Source organism: Podarcis pityusensis (genome assembly GCF_964106645.2).
Source record: "Podarcis pityusensis genome assembly, chromosome: 7".
Lineage (NCBI taxonomy): Eukaryota > Metazoa > Chordata > Lepidosauria > Squamata > Lacertidae > Podarcis > Podarcis pityusensis.
In genome coordinates this window covers 50,897,471-50,913,221 of record NC_138031.1, presented here as the reverse complement: position 1 = coordinate 50,913,221, position 15,751 = coordinate 50,897,471, and the positions used below count along the sequence as shown (strand labels likewise).

The 15,751-nt window shown below is 42.4% G+C and overlaps 1 protein-coding gene and 1 long non-coding RNA gene across 2 annotated transcripts in view; one reads left to right on the top strand and one right to left on the bottom strand.

Moving 5' to 3' along the window:
* The window catches only part of LDLRAD4 (low density lipoprotein receptor class A domain containing 4), a 287,894-nt gene that overhangs the window by 188,244 nt on the left and 83,899 nt on the right, over nt 1–15,751 (bottom strand). The window lies entirely within an intron of this gene.
* LOC308481698 overlaps nt 1–15,751 on the top strand; it is a 45,039-nt gene that overhangs the window by 13,164 nt on the left and 16,124 nt on the right. Inside the window, exon 2 of the long non-coding RNA XR_013988823.1 lies at nt 10,942–11,019. This is a non-coding gene — a long non-coding RNA (uncharacterized lncRNA). The remainder of the gene's footprint in view (nt 1–10,941; nt 11,020–15,751) is intronic.

Here is a 15,751-nt window from a genome sequence, read left to right as displayed (position 1 = left end):
TAAATAAAAGTAAAAAACAGTCATCAGAAAAATGAAATAATTATTTATTAAAATGGTTTATTAGCTCACTTTCCAGGGTTCAAGGTGGTATGTGAATAAATAAAATACATTTAACAACCAAAGGGAAATAGGAAAATGCTGCCACCTAGCACAAACAAATCTAGCCAACTAGCTAAGCAAAAGACCTAACACCCCTTCTAAAAAGTCAAAAGGGGAAATCAATGATTCTAGAGGAAAGTTCATTTAACAGCCTCTGATCAATAGGTGTAAATTGCTGCTCCTTGCCATAAAAGTCCTCAGTTCCACTGAGCTGAAACTCAGAGGTGGATCTAAGAAGTAGTGGGAGATATGAATGAAAGTGTTAAATCTCTTTCCAGTTTTATTCTTCAGAACACTAAGTAATCTCTAGTTAGAAGAAACTGTGAAGAAAACTTCCATTTCTTTTTTTTTTAATGATTTTTTATTTTATGTGATTTTTTAATAAGAAATCTTCCATTTCTGAATGAAAGATAAAACCAATATTTTCCATGCCTGTTTGCATTGATATTTCATATAGCTACATCAAACAGTACTGGTTAATATTCATCATGGATCATAATGTTTTTGGTTGGCTGCTGCATAACCAGAGAGGTAGTATATTTATAATTTTAGACCTGTCATTTGCAAGTTTAATACTGCTGAAGAATTTACACTTGGATTGTAATTGTGTTAATCCCAGTTTTGCAATGGTGGAAGGACATATTTATCAATTAGATATTTGAATTAGATCAAGATAACTGCAAAAAATAAAGGCATGTCTCTCAAGACTTTGGGGGATAGGTTAGGGCGTGGGATAGCAGTGTTTACTTGAAACCTTTGATAGGCTCTTCTCTTTGCTGCACATTTAGAATAGTGGCACAGAGGACCAACACCATCTCCTCTTCACTTCTGTTTCAAGTACCGTATTTTTCGTTCTATAGGACGCACCGGTCCATAGGACGCACCTCGTTTTTTGGGGGGGGAAATGAATAAAAAAAATTATTCCCCCCCCCCGCGGCTGCCGCCCCAAGCCTCGCGTGCTTCGGGCTGCAGGCTACCGCCCCAAGCCTCGCGCGCTCGGCGGGACCTCCCACCGGGCGCGCGAGGCTTGCAGACACTCGCCCGAAGCACGGGGAGCCCTCCGGAGGGCTCCCCGTGCTTCGGGCGACAGACTGCCGCCCCAAGCCTTGCGCGCTCGGCGGGACCTCCTGCCGGGCGCGCAAGGCTTGCAGACACTCGCCCGAAGCACGGGGAGCCCTCCGGAGGGCTCCCCGTGCTTCGGGCGACAAGCTGCAGCCCCAAGCCTTGCGCGCTGGGCGGGACCTCCTGCCGGGCGCGCAAGGCTTGCAGACACTCGCCCGAAGCACGGGGAGCCCTCCGGAGGGCTCCCCGTGCTTCGGGCGACAAGCTGCAGCCCCAAGCCTTGCGCGCTCGGCGGGACCTTCTGCCGGGCGCGCAAGGCTTGCAGACACTCGCCTGAAGCACGGGGAGCCCTCCGGAGGGCTCCCCGTGCTTCGGGCGACAAGCTGCCGCCCGAAGCCTCGCGCGCTCGGCGGGACCTCCTGCCGGGCGCGCAAGGCTTGCAGACACTCGCCCAAGCACGGGGAGCCCTCCGGAGGGCTCCCCGTGCTTCGGGCGACAGGCTGCCGCCCCAAGCCTTGCGCGCTGGGCGGGACCTCCTGCCGGGCGCGCAAGGCTTGCAGACACTCGCCCGAAGCATGGGGAGCCCTCCGGAGGGCTCCCCGTGCTTCGGGCGACAGGCTGCTGCCCCAAGCCTCGCGCGCTCGGCGGGACCTCCTGCCGGGCGCGCAAGGCTTGCGGACACTCGCCGGGGCTGCAGGCTGCTGCCTGCAAGCCTTGTGAGCCCGCGGGAACTCCCACCGGGCTTGCAAGGCTTGCGGATAGCTTCCTGAAGCCTGGAGAGCGAGAGGGGTCGGTGCGCACCGATGCCTCTCGCTCTCCAGGCTTCAGCGAAAGCCTGCATTCGCTCCATAGGACGCACACACATTTCCCCTTCATTTTTGGAGGGGAAAAAGTGCGTCCTATGGAGCGAAAAATACAGTACATTCCTTGATATGCTCTTTTACCTTTTCATGGGGAAGCTGCCATTAAGCAAATGCAGCAATCGCGTTTTGCTTATTAATTTGTTGATTCCAGTCAAGAGGAAGGGAGACAAAGCATTTGTAGCAGCTAGAGCACTAGGCATATAATGGAAGCTAGCACGCTGCACCTTAAGTCCCGTATCTTTATCAAAGAAAACAAAAACCAACATTGTAGCATTATTTCATGGAATTTCACAAGTTCCTTGGGTCATAAAACCTCAAATTATATCTGGTATACAACAATGAAAGGTTCTCTTTTGCACTTATCCATGTATATCCAAATATGCAGAGGCATACATTATTGTAATTAAAAATGAATTGCCCCCTACCTGAATCAAGAGTGGCTGGAAGATGAGTTCTATTGAAAATTCCAGTTTGAATGACTGACTTTAAAATCCTTTGCTTTTATGTGACTATTTCAAATCCTTTTCTGCATGTGACCTCTCTCTGTCGCTGGTTTTGAGAAGTGCCTTGAGGGGAAACTCCTCGGCTTTTTAGTTCTGCTTATGTTCCCTGGCTAGCTACTAAATCCCAAACTGCTGCTCATAAATACACAATTTTTTTTCAACACAGAGAAAGAAGGCAATGTGCCAGATTTCTGAACATTTATAATCAGTCATTATTTTAGCTTGGTAACCACATATATTCAGACCATGAGACTTTATTGCCACCTTCCTGCATGCCATGTTATTCTTTTAATATGCACACGCTTCGGGCCTGTGTTCCATTGAATTCTATGGGACAAGCATATAAAACTATATAATTGGATGCTTTATTATTGCTTATTTCACATAGCTATATCCCTGGGGTTTCTGCTGACCTGAACCTTGGTCAGCAACCATTTTAGCAGTTTTCAGGCTGCCAGTGTTACCTCTAGCAACCAACCAATCTTGCTGTTACTCACCAGCACTTGTTTCCCCACACCAGTATCCTGCTCCTGCTCCTCATGACCTTCCGGGATTGAGTATTAATAACTCCCATTCTCTCCCCCTGCAGCTTTCTTCTCTTTCCCCTCCCCTTACAGGCCTCGTGCATCAGATCTGGGGGGTTGGGGGACCCTCTGGAGATGATTTAGTGAGGAAAACAGGGGAAGGAGAATAAACAGAAGTGCTGCTTCACCAGTGGAACTCCAAAGATATAGCTCTTTGCTAGAAATAAAAGCTTTCAGGTCAGGCCCAGGATTTTGCCTTAGCACACGACACTACTGAGCATATTCTCAAGTTTCTGTCCCTTGCTTGGTGCCCTTCCTTTATCATCATCATCATTTATGAAATTTGTATACTGCCTTATACTGTAAATCTCTGGGTGGCTTTAGCCTTGTGACATTTTACAAATCTTGCTCCCTGATTCATTGACTGATGATGTACTTATTTTAGCCTGTCTGATTGTTGTTGAAGTAAAACAGCAATTTCTATTTAGCTAATAATCTTGTAACATAACTGCAATAATGGGAACTATATTCACTTTTCTTTCCCCCAACATAGTAGGCAGAGGAGGGGGCCATATCTACTTTCTGTTACTAAGTACACAAATGACAAGCATTTTATTTCTCATCTGGGTGTAAAATACTGAGGTCTATTCTCTGAAAGAAAATATTTCAAACTGTACATACCTCTTAAATATCTCCACCCCCTGGGCAAACACAAGGATACTATCAAAATACTGCACTAGATAGACTATAAGGTCCTTTAGCATTTCTCTTTTGACTAAGAGAAATTTATTATTTTATCAAAAATATAATCTAAAAGGCTCTGTTTCCCATGGTGCATGAGGGCTGACTCTCTTTAGCCCAGAAAGAAAATGCAGAAAGGTGCCAAACGCGGGGGGGGGGGGGGGGGGGGAGGAAAGATTACTTCAGGTACACAAGCTAAAATGTCACTGAATATAACATAACTGGAAAGAGGCCAGGACTGAAAATGGTTGCTAAGAGTGCCTTTGAAGAAGAACTGTTTGAATTATCTTTTGAGCATCTGAGGGTCTCCTCCCTTCCCTCTTCACCTCAACCAAAATAATAATTTGTAAATACTTATGGACAGTGCTTTTCTAGAAAAAGAGGTTCTGGAACTCACCATGACTGCCTTCCTTGTTCTCTTATAATAGCAATGGCACCCAACTGAGAGGTGTCGGAACTGAGTTTTGGTGAGTTCCTGCTTAAGTAGGCACAAAACACATTTCTTGACTTGAGAAGGCACAGTTTTATGTATTATAGTTTCTAGCTGCTTGGACAGAACCTATGATGGATCTGGCTGGGAACACACTCATTTTTAAAAAATTGTTTCTGAACAGAATCTTGCCATCTTCAAAGATATAAATTCTATACTGTAACTTATCATGGGGTTATGTAAGAGAGACGTGATGATGACACAGGAAGATAAGATATGTTTGCTAGATTCTTAATATACATGCACACAAAATTATTTTATAAAACTTTCCAAGTTGAGAAATTCAAAAAATAATAATAAATAAATTAAAAGTTCCAGTCATAGGTTTTCACCATTTGTTGCTTTCAAACTGTAATTTAGTATCCTAGATCTATTGTTTCCTGTCCCTTGTCCATCAAAGAGAGTTAATAGGAGAACCTTTATCTAGAAAAATTGTCATACTAAGTCGTTCAGATATGATTTGTCTACACCCAAATTTATTGCAGACCAGAGCCAAGTCCACTTTGGTTGAGCCTTCAGATAGATGTATCACACCAGCTATGCTGAAGCCCTCTTGGAATTGCTTCATCGATCCAAATTGCATTTCTGCATGAGTGAGAATGTGCGGGGGGGGGGGGGCTGTGTATTCCTCCAATGAGTTTAGAATAATGAAGAAACTATTTCACAAAGACTCTCTCATATACACCACTGAGATAGCTGAAGAAAACCCTTCTTTAAAAACTAGAAGACAAACCTTTTGCTGTAGAACAACACATATTGCATAAGCAAGGAGGTGTATTTTAATTTAGTGGCAGCTGAACAAGGAGGAGATCAGATTAAAAGGCAGAGCGAGCTCTGCAAAACAACACCATACATGTTTGGGCTACAGTAAGTAGACATGCTGGTCCAGAAGGTTAATCAGATCTAGATAACTTGCTCCCTAAACATTGCTAAGCAAGACTGACAACTGTTGTCATCACTACTGATGAACATCAGTAGGTCTTACAGAAAAAGATAACATATATGTACCAGAAACTTTTCGAAGTGAAGGACGAGGACCAAATTTAACCTCAAATTAGTTCTCTGCCTCCCCTCCATCCCCTACAGTTAGTCTAAAATAAAATATCTATATTTTTAATGCCAAACTGATTTCAGACAGAAACACATAAAACAGTTTCCAACACAAGGAGAAAATATTTAAATAAGCATTTGTCCTAACATGGTGCAGCTGCACAATGATGACTATGCATCATTCTGTCTCTAGTCCTTATTCATGCTGCTAGATAAGTATCTGAAAATCTACAAAAAGTGCAGATCTGCCATCCTGGAGCTAAACTAAAAAACAACTGCAAAAGAAACAGGATCCAAAAAGCTATGAAGCTAGTTCTGTGAGCCCAGGGGGACTTTAGACTTGTTTTTCTCTAATAGCAGCCACCCCCGCCATCACCATGCCACATGGCAAACTGTATTCTGAAGCTGAGTGGAGTTTCAAAAGTAGTTTGTGGTAAGTCACAAGGCTCAGTTTTTCAGACTTTTTAAAAATAAATAAATAAATGCATAGGTTAACAGGAGCCCAAGTGGTCCTTTGCATCAAGATACCTTCACCTAGGAGAGAAAAAAGCTGAACATTTCCCCAGAATCTGTACCAATAAGGGCCTCTCTGCTCCACTCTTGGTATGAAATAACCAGCCATTTCTAATTTTCACTCCATCTTCCCTCAAGATGGCATTTCTATTTGAATGTATATGGTATTCAAACCACATTTTGTAGACCTGTGGAAGTCAGTGTCCCTGCCACTATCCCATACTGTGAGGACACAATAAAATAAATTTAAGTAACAAAATGGATATTTCATAAATGAGTAACAAAACATATATGGTTTTAACAAATAATGAAATGAAAGCAAGTTTTGATAACTAACAATGACTTAGCATCCCTGTTAAAAGTCACAGGAGACTTGCTGCAAGGAGGTGGGATTCAGTGCTCTCAATCTCTGTCAGTGTAATGGAGAAAGGCTAATATATATCTTGGAGTCATGTTGACTAATCATGCAGAAAGGTAGGAGACATACACCAACAAGCCTCTGTTGATATCATCATGCAAATCAAAGAAGCCTCTGGAGATTGCTAGCCTTATTTTTCTCTCCCAGGTGGACAATTCAGTTCCACCAGGGCCACCAACTTGGAGAGACAAAAAAACACTTTACTTGGCAGTGAACACAGAAGACAGAGAATGATGACAAACACTTACCGTAATGTGCAAAGCCAGAAGAGCAGAAGGAGCAGACACCATCCCATTAATGGAAGCACAGTAAAAAGCTTGAAACAGAACTACCATCAACATTGGCAACTCATGATTAGAACACAGAGTCTCAAGAGCTGGAAGGGTTCATAAACGCAATCAGGCTCCATCATTTTTAAATGCAAAACAATGTGTTCCTTCTGTAAATTCAAACAGTATTATCTATTTCCTTTCCAGCTGAAGTGACCTCCCCCACAGGCTTTGCACTTCAACTACAATTCACTATCAGGCAAAAAATAAATTAAAAATGGTACCAATATGTGAAAACCTGAGGCAATCACAGTGATTTGCTCTGGGTGTGGGTGTGTGGAATACATGCACTTAAGGTAGAGAACAAGTTATGTAAAAAAACCCCAACAAAACCCCTATGTTTCTTTTATGAAAAGATAAATAAAATAATAACAAAAACACAGTGGAAGTCAAGCTTCAACAGCAAGGGAAATGGCACACAAGAAATATGGTACCTTGACCTCCATATAAAACAAAGTGTACTGTACTATTTCCTCATCTGTTTACTAGCAACAGTAGACAAATGATGGTTTAAAAATAAGCATAATAAGCAGACCAGTCAAATCAACCACAGTTAAAGCCCTGCCATTCACACAGCCAAAAACATTTCTCAACAAGTCCCAGAGATTCACACCCTGGATTCTGTACGCTTGTGCCAATGTCTCTGTAATGCTGACATCACATCACTCCATAGCACAGCTATTGACCTGCTTAGGACAATCACAACAACTTAAGGTTTGAAATCGGCAAGTCTCAGAACCCTGGTCAGGAACTCATTTGTCTGGAGGGCCATGTTGAAAAAAGAAGTAAGGGTCAAAGGCCCTTTTTCATTTCTCGGTTCCTGCAGTGGCTTGTTAGTTAAATCTGTGTTCCTGCTGCTGTCCCTTTTTCTAAATCTCGTGCACTCCTAGATTGGTGATACTTCTTCAGGTTTGACTCAGGAGCTTTCGGTTGCTGATCCATATCAGCCATCTGCACCAATGCAGGCAGTTCTATTAGGCTGAGAGAGAAGGCAATGAACGTTTGGCTAGAGATCAGGGCAAATGCGCTGATCTCTGAGGCCCTGCTTCCAAACTAATGATTGTAAAACAACTTGTGAAGAATTCACGCAACTGATTTGTGTGTGATCAAGTCACCACACATGGATTTTTCAGGAGATTTTGGCACACTGGATAAGCACCATGCTCTGTCACCAAATATAATTTTGTAAGGCATTTGAAAATTGGGTTGTGATGAGTCACTATCTCAACACATGCCAAAATATTCACAAGTCTGCTTCACCAAACTAACATTTCCAGGAAACAGTAGGATTTAGACATGGAAATACAGAAATGAAGCCAGTTACTGAGAGGGTTTGCACTAAACCCCACCTCCAACCTGCTCTAGCAACTTTCTCCTGAGTAACCACTGGGAGAAGCCAGTTTTATTGCAGATTTTTGTAGAAGTTCCTTCTGAAGCTGTGTGTGTGGCAGTCGAACACTGCTCCTCTTTGCTTTTATTCTTCACAAGCTAACAGGTACCCAACTGAAAGTCTGGTTGCTATTTGTAGGTATAATAGGGGAAGCCAACTCTCACATGGCTCCCAGATCTTATAGGTATACATGATTCAAAAGGAAATAACTAAAACCGGAACCTTAGCCCAAAGCTTTTCAAGTCCCTGAGGCCTGTTAGTTATTGCCATTCGGCAATTTATTGTTCGGCATTTCTAATGAAGGGGGTGGGTTACAAATATTATGCATTCTTGAGCACTTATTTACATTCTAAAATGCCCTGTGAGTTGTGCAAAGGATGGCATATAAATTATACCTAAATAAACAAATGTTGTCCATGACACAGGGGTGGGTCTCAAACCGTAGTCTTCAACAGCTAGTCTCCAGCAACTTACCACATGTGCCACGTAGAACAGGGACTACAGTTCCAGCCTGAAAGGACTCCTCCCATCTCTCCTAGCTTTATACCGTCAGTTAACTCCCTAAGCCAGTTGGCACACATCAGTTCCTGTAAAACCTTTGTTGCCAAGCCAGGTCATTAGTCTGAACGACTCATTGCTAAATTGTTATGCCTTGCCTTCCTTCCTGACCATCAGATTAGTTTTGACTACACCTTCTGCCTCTGGCACTTTCGTGCTCACTGCTTGTAAAAGAACCAGGTTTTTCCCCACCTGTGGCTGTCCTGGTCTTCTTCTTTGGTGATCACTCATAGCTGAGTGAGATTGTCTTCCATGAACACAGTCTTAACAGTGCGTCCGAAAGTGACTGTGGAGACCTCTTTAATGGAGGTGGGGGGGGATCTACATGCATTTTCTATGGACTTTTAAAAACTGCCTGCATGGATCCAACAACAAAACATAAAATAAATAAAATTTAACATGCAAAATTTGGGGAACAATGTTTCTTATCAGTTTGGAGGCATGGCTCCATCATCTGCATTAAAACGTAATACAGTGGTACCTCAGGTTACATATGCTTCAGGTTACACACGCTAACCCAGAAATATTGCCTCGGGTTAAGAACTTTGCTTCAGGATGAGAAGAGAAATCATGCTCCGGCGGCGCAGCAACAGCAGGAGGCCCCATTTAGCTAAATTGGTGCTTCAGGTTAAGAACAGTTTCAGGTTAAGAACGGACCTCCGGAACGAATTAAGTACTTAACCTGAGGTACCGCTGTAATGATGAGCATGTAAAACTTTTTTTCAAAATTACTACCATGTTTATCATGAGGATTGTAAGTTTAAATGCTGCTAATTTCAGTTTAAACAAAATACAAATAAGGGAAATGCTTTAAATATGCACTAAAATTTTCATGCTTAAAAAACAACAGCAAAAAACAGTATGTGTAATTTTTTATATATATAAAAAAGCACAACATCCACAACTTCAGGAACATTCTCCAAAGCAGAAAAGCAAACCTTCAAAGTCTCTAGAAGCAAATCAATACCCTCCATGAAATGGCAATGAACTCTCATCTTTACCAAGTAAACAAACAAATGATAAAAAAACCCTTTATACTCTCCTAAACTCTGCCAAAACTTACAAAACAGAGGCAGAAAGTGTACTTTAGTTTTCTTTCGATGGCCAAGAATTTCTATAACAAGTCATCCTTGGACACAGTTCCAAGAAAGTAATCTGGGAGCATGTCTGGCCGCTTTCAGATAATTTTGATTCGGCACATTCCATAAACAGAAGGCATGAGGAAACATGAAAACTTCACAATGCTGACAACATCAGTGAGTACTTTCAACTCTAAACTCACGCTTTGTCCTTCTAAATATCTCTGAGTTGAGGGAGAACCCCCTTTCCTTTGTTGTCTTAATGGCGCACCACCTAGGTGATCACCTCAACATAGGAAGCTAGCCTGGCCTATACAGTGGTACCTCTAGTTACAAACTTAATTCATTCCGGAGGTCCGTTCTTAACCTGAAACTGTTCTTAACTAGAGGCGTGCTTTCGCTAATGGGGCCTCTTGCTGCTGCTGCACCGCAGGCACACCATTTCCATTCTCATCCTGGGGCAAAGTTCTCAACTCGAGGTAACTCTTCCAGGTTAGCAGAGTTTGTAACCTGAGGCATTTGTAACCCGAGGCGTTTGTAACTCAAGGTATTGTAACTCGAGGTAATACCACTGTATTTTAACAGTTGCAGGATCTTACATATAGCCTACTTCCTCTCCGTCAAACTCTTAACAATATAAAGAATTGAAGAGCAGCCCAGGGATCAAGGAACTCTGTGGGCAGAGCTTACATGACCATAAATAAGCTTTTAAGTGAATTGTTCTGGTGAATCCACAATTCTGGTCCAGTTTCCATCTTCACATGTTCAGGCAACTACTGACTGTAACAGCAACAACACTCCATAACATCCAGGCCAAACCCCCTTATTTAGACTAAATAATCCAGTTTCAACACACGTTATATGCTCCATTTTTCAACAAATATAGGTAAGTGTCCATTACGTTAAATTAAACCAACTATCATCACCACCACCACTATTCTGGGCACTGACCTTCTAAATTTGCTGTAACCACAATTGTTAAGTGGCAATCAATTCATTGTTCCATAGCTGCTTTCCTGAAATGAACATTTGATCAATGCAATTTCAGTCTTAGGATTCTCATGAAGTTAAACATAATAGTGAAATAAAGAAAGAAATATATAGCAGTAGGAAAACATTCTAGTTTGTTTTAGCTACAATTATTTAAAAGCATATTGTCTTCCAAATGTAATACCTGACTTCTTTTCAGCAGAACACTGTCACAATAGTTACTGCATTTCCTTTACTACTAAAATCATAATATTTAGGGAGAAATGCTTGTTAGGCATAGAGGGAAAGCTACCACAACTCAAAACTGGACTTTCTCTTCTTCCTTCTTCTAGGAATTGACTCAAGCACAAGAGAAATATTCAGTGAAAAAAGGAAGAAATGACGACTTCATCAGAAGGCAGACTTATTAGGTAATTAAGTATCATTGAATTCAGTGGAATTTACTTTCAGCTAACTACATTTAGGATTGGGCTGTAAAAACAAACTGAACAAGCTGAAAAAGTAACACTGGCAAGGTATTTATATTATTTATCAACACATCTATCCTATATTTCTTCCGTGAGAGAGGCTGAAGAGAGTTTATGCAGGAGCTTTTAGGAGGTATCCAATCTAGATGCTTAAACAGACTGCTTATGTTCAGCAGGATAGTAGCATTATGTTCCTTCAAATCATTCCTGGGATCTGCGCTGTATGTCTAAGGAACATGCTTCTTAAAACTTGTTTATTTTCATCACACTTTTAAACAGTCTCATGAACAGACTATTTAAAGCACTCATCTGAGCTCTTCCTTTTGTATGCTATGGAATAGCATTGTTCTAAATTCTTATTGTAATGTGTTGTTGTTTTTGAAATAGTGTGAACAATCATCTTGAGCATTTATCAGAAAAAGCAGCAGCAATGACAAACAGTAACAATCAAGACTTCAAGTACAAATTGCATCCACAAAAAAGTAAAAATTCAACTGCCACTAACATATAGCATATATGGAGAAAACAACAGCTATTTCTCTCTGATATAAGCCATAATCTATGAAGATGGCAAACACATACTATGAAGTGTAATCAAATGATGTGTCTGAAAGCCTAATTTCATAATAGTGCACATTAAAACAGGGTCAACTTGCTAAATCGAAAACAATAAAAGGGATTATGACTGTCATTGAAGGGAGGGTGAACAGCAATTAAATATGTCCATTAATATTGGTTGAATACACCTTTTGACCAGAGGCATCCATTTAAAGAAGCAATTAGATAATTATGATGAAGACCAAGCTTCATAAAAGCATTCTGTTTCTTTTTTTAAAAAAGGTAATTGTAATGTCACACAGCTTCGCTTGTGAATAAAAAAGAAAATGAAAGACAACTAGGACAAGAATTTCCTCCATGTAAATCTTTCTTAAACCTCAGGCTCTTATATCCTTTGGTGTGGATATATTTTTAATAAATAAACAGCAGCAGCATCCATGATTTTAGAACACCAGTGTGGTGTAATGGTTAGGGTGTCAGACTAGGGTAAGAGAAACCACAGTTCAAATTCTCACTCCATAATGAATTTCACTGGGTGACCAGGGCCTGTCTCTCAGCCTAAACTATATCACACGGTTGTTGTGAGGATAGCCAAGCAATTCTGAAAATAGCATACATTTATTTCTATTTTATCTAGAAAACATATTTAAATCACCATACTAAACAAAAACTGTTCCATGTTCCCCATCTGGTTAATTCACTCCTGCTAAAACCTGCACTAGTAAGTCTAGTCTGGTCTTTTAAATCTACCTATAGAATAAGGTAAGGTAAAAAAGATAAAGGACCCCTGAACGGTTAAGTCCAGTCAAAGGCAACCATGAGGTTGCGGCGCTCATCTCACTTTCAGGCTGAGGGAGCTGACGTTTGTCCACAGATAGTTTTCCGGGTCATGCGGCCAACATGACTAAACCGCTTCTGGAGCAATGGGACACTGTGACAGAAGCCAGAGTGCATGGAAACGCCATTTACCTTCCTGCCGCAGTGGTACCTATTTATCTACTTGCATTGGCATGCTTTCAAACTGCTAGGCTGGCAGGAGCTGGGACAGAGCAACAGGAGCTCACTCCATCACAGGGATTCGAACCGCCGACCTTCTGATTGGCAAGCCCAAGAGGCTCAGTGGTTTAGACCACAGTGCCACCTATAGAATATATCAACTCCGTTGCAAGACTAAGGTCAAAATGAATGTTTCCACAAGCACGCAATGAGATGACTCAACAGCTTCATGCACTTTGGAACCCTGCAAGCAACCAGACAGACCAGTAGTATCCTGATGCAAATGCACCAGCAGATAAAAAGTGAAATATGCCATACTTTATTTTACAATATTTAAACATGCCCATCCTCTCAAAGTGAGCAACTATTAGCGTCTCATGACAAATATTTATTCAGTAATTTTGACTGCTATTGAAGGAATATTTTTCAATTTAAAGGTTATACCTAACAAAGGATTGAAACAGTTCTAACTAGTTTCTTTAACCTGAATCATAGTGCATCTGAATATATCTTTATGTTTCAGTAGAGCTGAATCTAATCCAAACAGCATTTAAAAATTATTCAATTATTCTCTCCAATTACATGATAGTAAGGATGGCAAAGGATGATGAAAAAGGGGGAGGGGGAAGGGTACAAATGGCTTTTAGGGGTCATTAAGCTTTTCAAAGTCTTAAAGCTCTTTTAAAGCTCCGGCGCATCAAACCTACTAATTAAGTAACAGTGCTAACTCTTGAAAAACATGCTCACAATCAGCCAACTCTAAACTGTAATGTTTGCTTTTCTGCAATTATGTACAAGTAAGAGACACTTTTTCAACTGTATTGATTTTTCCTATTAGTCCCTGACTTTTCCAATATCCCGCCCCCTGCAAAACAAAACAAAAAAATCTCTTTAAAAGCGAGAATATCATTCTCCCCCACAGAGTGTACAAGCTAACTTCAGCAGACACGACCTTTAGAAAGCACTAATAATGTTCACCCTGTGCTTGGAGGCACTTTGACACATTAGCACTTGGAAAGATCTCCAGGCAGTAGTTTATCAGCAGGGCCCATCCAGGCATGATGAGCACTTTCACAGTGCATTAGCATATATCTAGAGAAAGAATGCTCTGGTCTGAAAGGGCTTTTCATTGTTGGAGCGACCTTAAAGTAAAAAGGGAAAGAGTCCCACTCAAGTTCTCCCTAATATCCAGAAGTGTTTGCCGTGTGACCCACAACTCCATTTATTTATTTGTTATCAGATGCTTCATGCTGTGAGCCTCTAGACCAGGGATAGGCAATCAAAGGCCTAGGGGCCGGATGCGGCCCAATCGCCTTCTCAATCTGGCCCGTGGATGGTCCGGGAATCAGCGTGTTTTTACATGGGTAGAATGTGTCCTTTTATTTAAAATGCATCTCTGGGTTATTTGTGGGGCCTGCCTGGTGTTTTTACATGAGTAGAATGTGTCCTTTTATTTAAAATGCATCTCTGGGTTATTTATGGGGCATAGGAATTTGTCTATTCCCCCCCCAAAAAATATAGTCCTGCCCACCACATGGTCTGAGGGATGGTGGACCAGCCCACGGCTGAAAAAGGCTGCTGACCCCTGCTCTAGACCCAGTACTGTTAAAGAGCACAGGATCTTGAAAGATTTACAGAAGGTATCAGAAAGACTCTCCTCCCTGCAAGAGAGGGGAGTGGTTGTGGGCGGGAGCCCGGACTCCGCCCTGGCAGGGGCCTTAGCCCCTGCCCCTCCTTCTCCTCCCCCTCAGTCCTCGTCGTCCTGCAGCGAGTCATCAGCTAGGAGTCATCTCAGTTATCACAGGGAAGAGCCACGAGGTTTGGAGTCGGGGGCGGGGGCTGTGTGTGTGGAGGCTGCCTGGTTCCTGGCTTGCCTTTTAACTTTAAAAAACCCAGGCATCCAGGTTTTCCGTGTGAAAAACCTACATTTAACCTTCTATTTCCCCCCCACACTCCTGGTGCTTGATTTGTTTGCGCGGCCTGAGTGCGAATTACCTTTCTTAAGCTGCAGCTTGTTCCCTTGCCCAGCACGTGCCCCCAGCGAGGTCTGAGTGTGAATGTGGCTCTGTCTTTCTTTCTTCCTCGTATCCTCGCTTTCCTTACCCTGCCTCTGCCTTGGTGGCTGTGCGTTTTTATTTAATTTTTGGCCAGGGTGTTTGTACGTTTTCCCCTCTATTGCCCTTACCTGTCCAATTGCATGGCTGGTCTGGGTGACTGAGTGGGTTTGCCTTACATTTAAATTTGTTGGCCAGGGTGCTGGTGCGTTTTCCCCCTCCATTGTCCTTGAGAGCCTGGATAGCTCAGTTGGTTAGAGCATGGCACTGATAAGGCCTAGGTTGCAAGTTCAATCCCTGTTTGGGACAGCTGAATATTTCTGCATTGCTTGGGTTGGACTAGATGATCCTCAGGGTTCCCTTTCCTGTTCCTCTCTAATTTTAAGTCGTGTGTGTGTGTGTGTGTGTGTGTGCTTGCAGCGTGTGTTTGTGCCTGCTGTTTATTGTGCCTGCCGTTTATTTATTTATTACTCTTCTAGTGTGGGTTTAATTTACCTTGCCATCCCTTCCATTGGTAGCACTTAAATCGGGAGCCCACTGTAAAATTTTAAAGGCTGCCGGGGCTTGGAATAGACTGTGCGCTTAAACCTCACCCCTCTTGGGTGCCCCCCCCCTTCGCTTGATGTTTGGGGGAAGAAATAAGGCAGGGCTTGGGGTGGACAACTCAGGGTTTCTGATCAGGGAACCATTCCTCAGCACTCCATGTTTATACGTTTAAAACCTATGAAGGTGTGCCTTTGCCTGGTTCTTGTCATTGGCTTCACTTGCCAGTACAGGCTCCCTAAAGAAAACCACTTTTACACAACAACAACAACAACAAAAGATTTCGGCTTATAGTACCTTACTGGAAAGTCCAGGTTAACCCACGGTTTATATTTCCATTTCTTTTTGGCTCACTGTAAAGGACAGCTATTTTCCTTTTCTTCAAAAACTTCCTTGCCCAGCATGTTCATTTTACTCCCCCCACCCCTCCTCCCTCCCAACTCCCCCCCACGCTTTCCTTCTCCTCCCCCCACCCGTCCCCCCTCCCTCCCCCCACCCTTTCAGGAGATACATCGGGGTCTTTG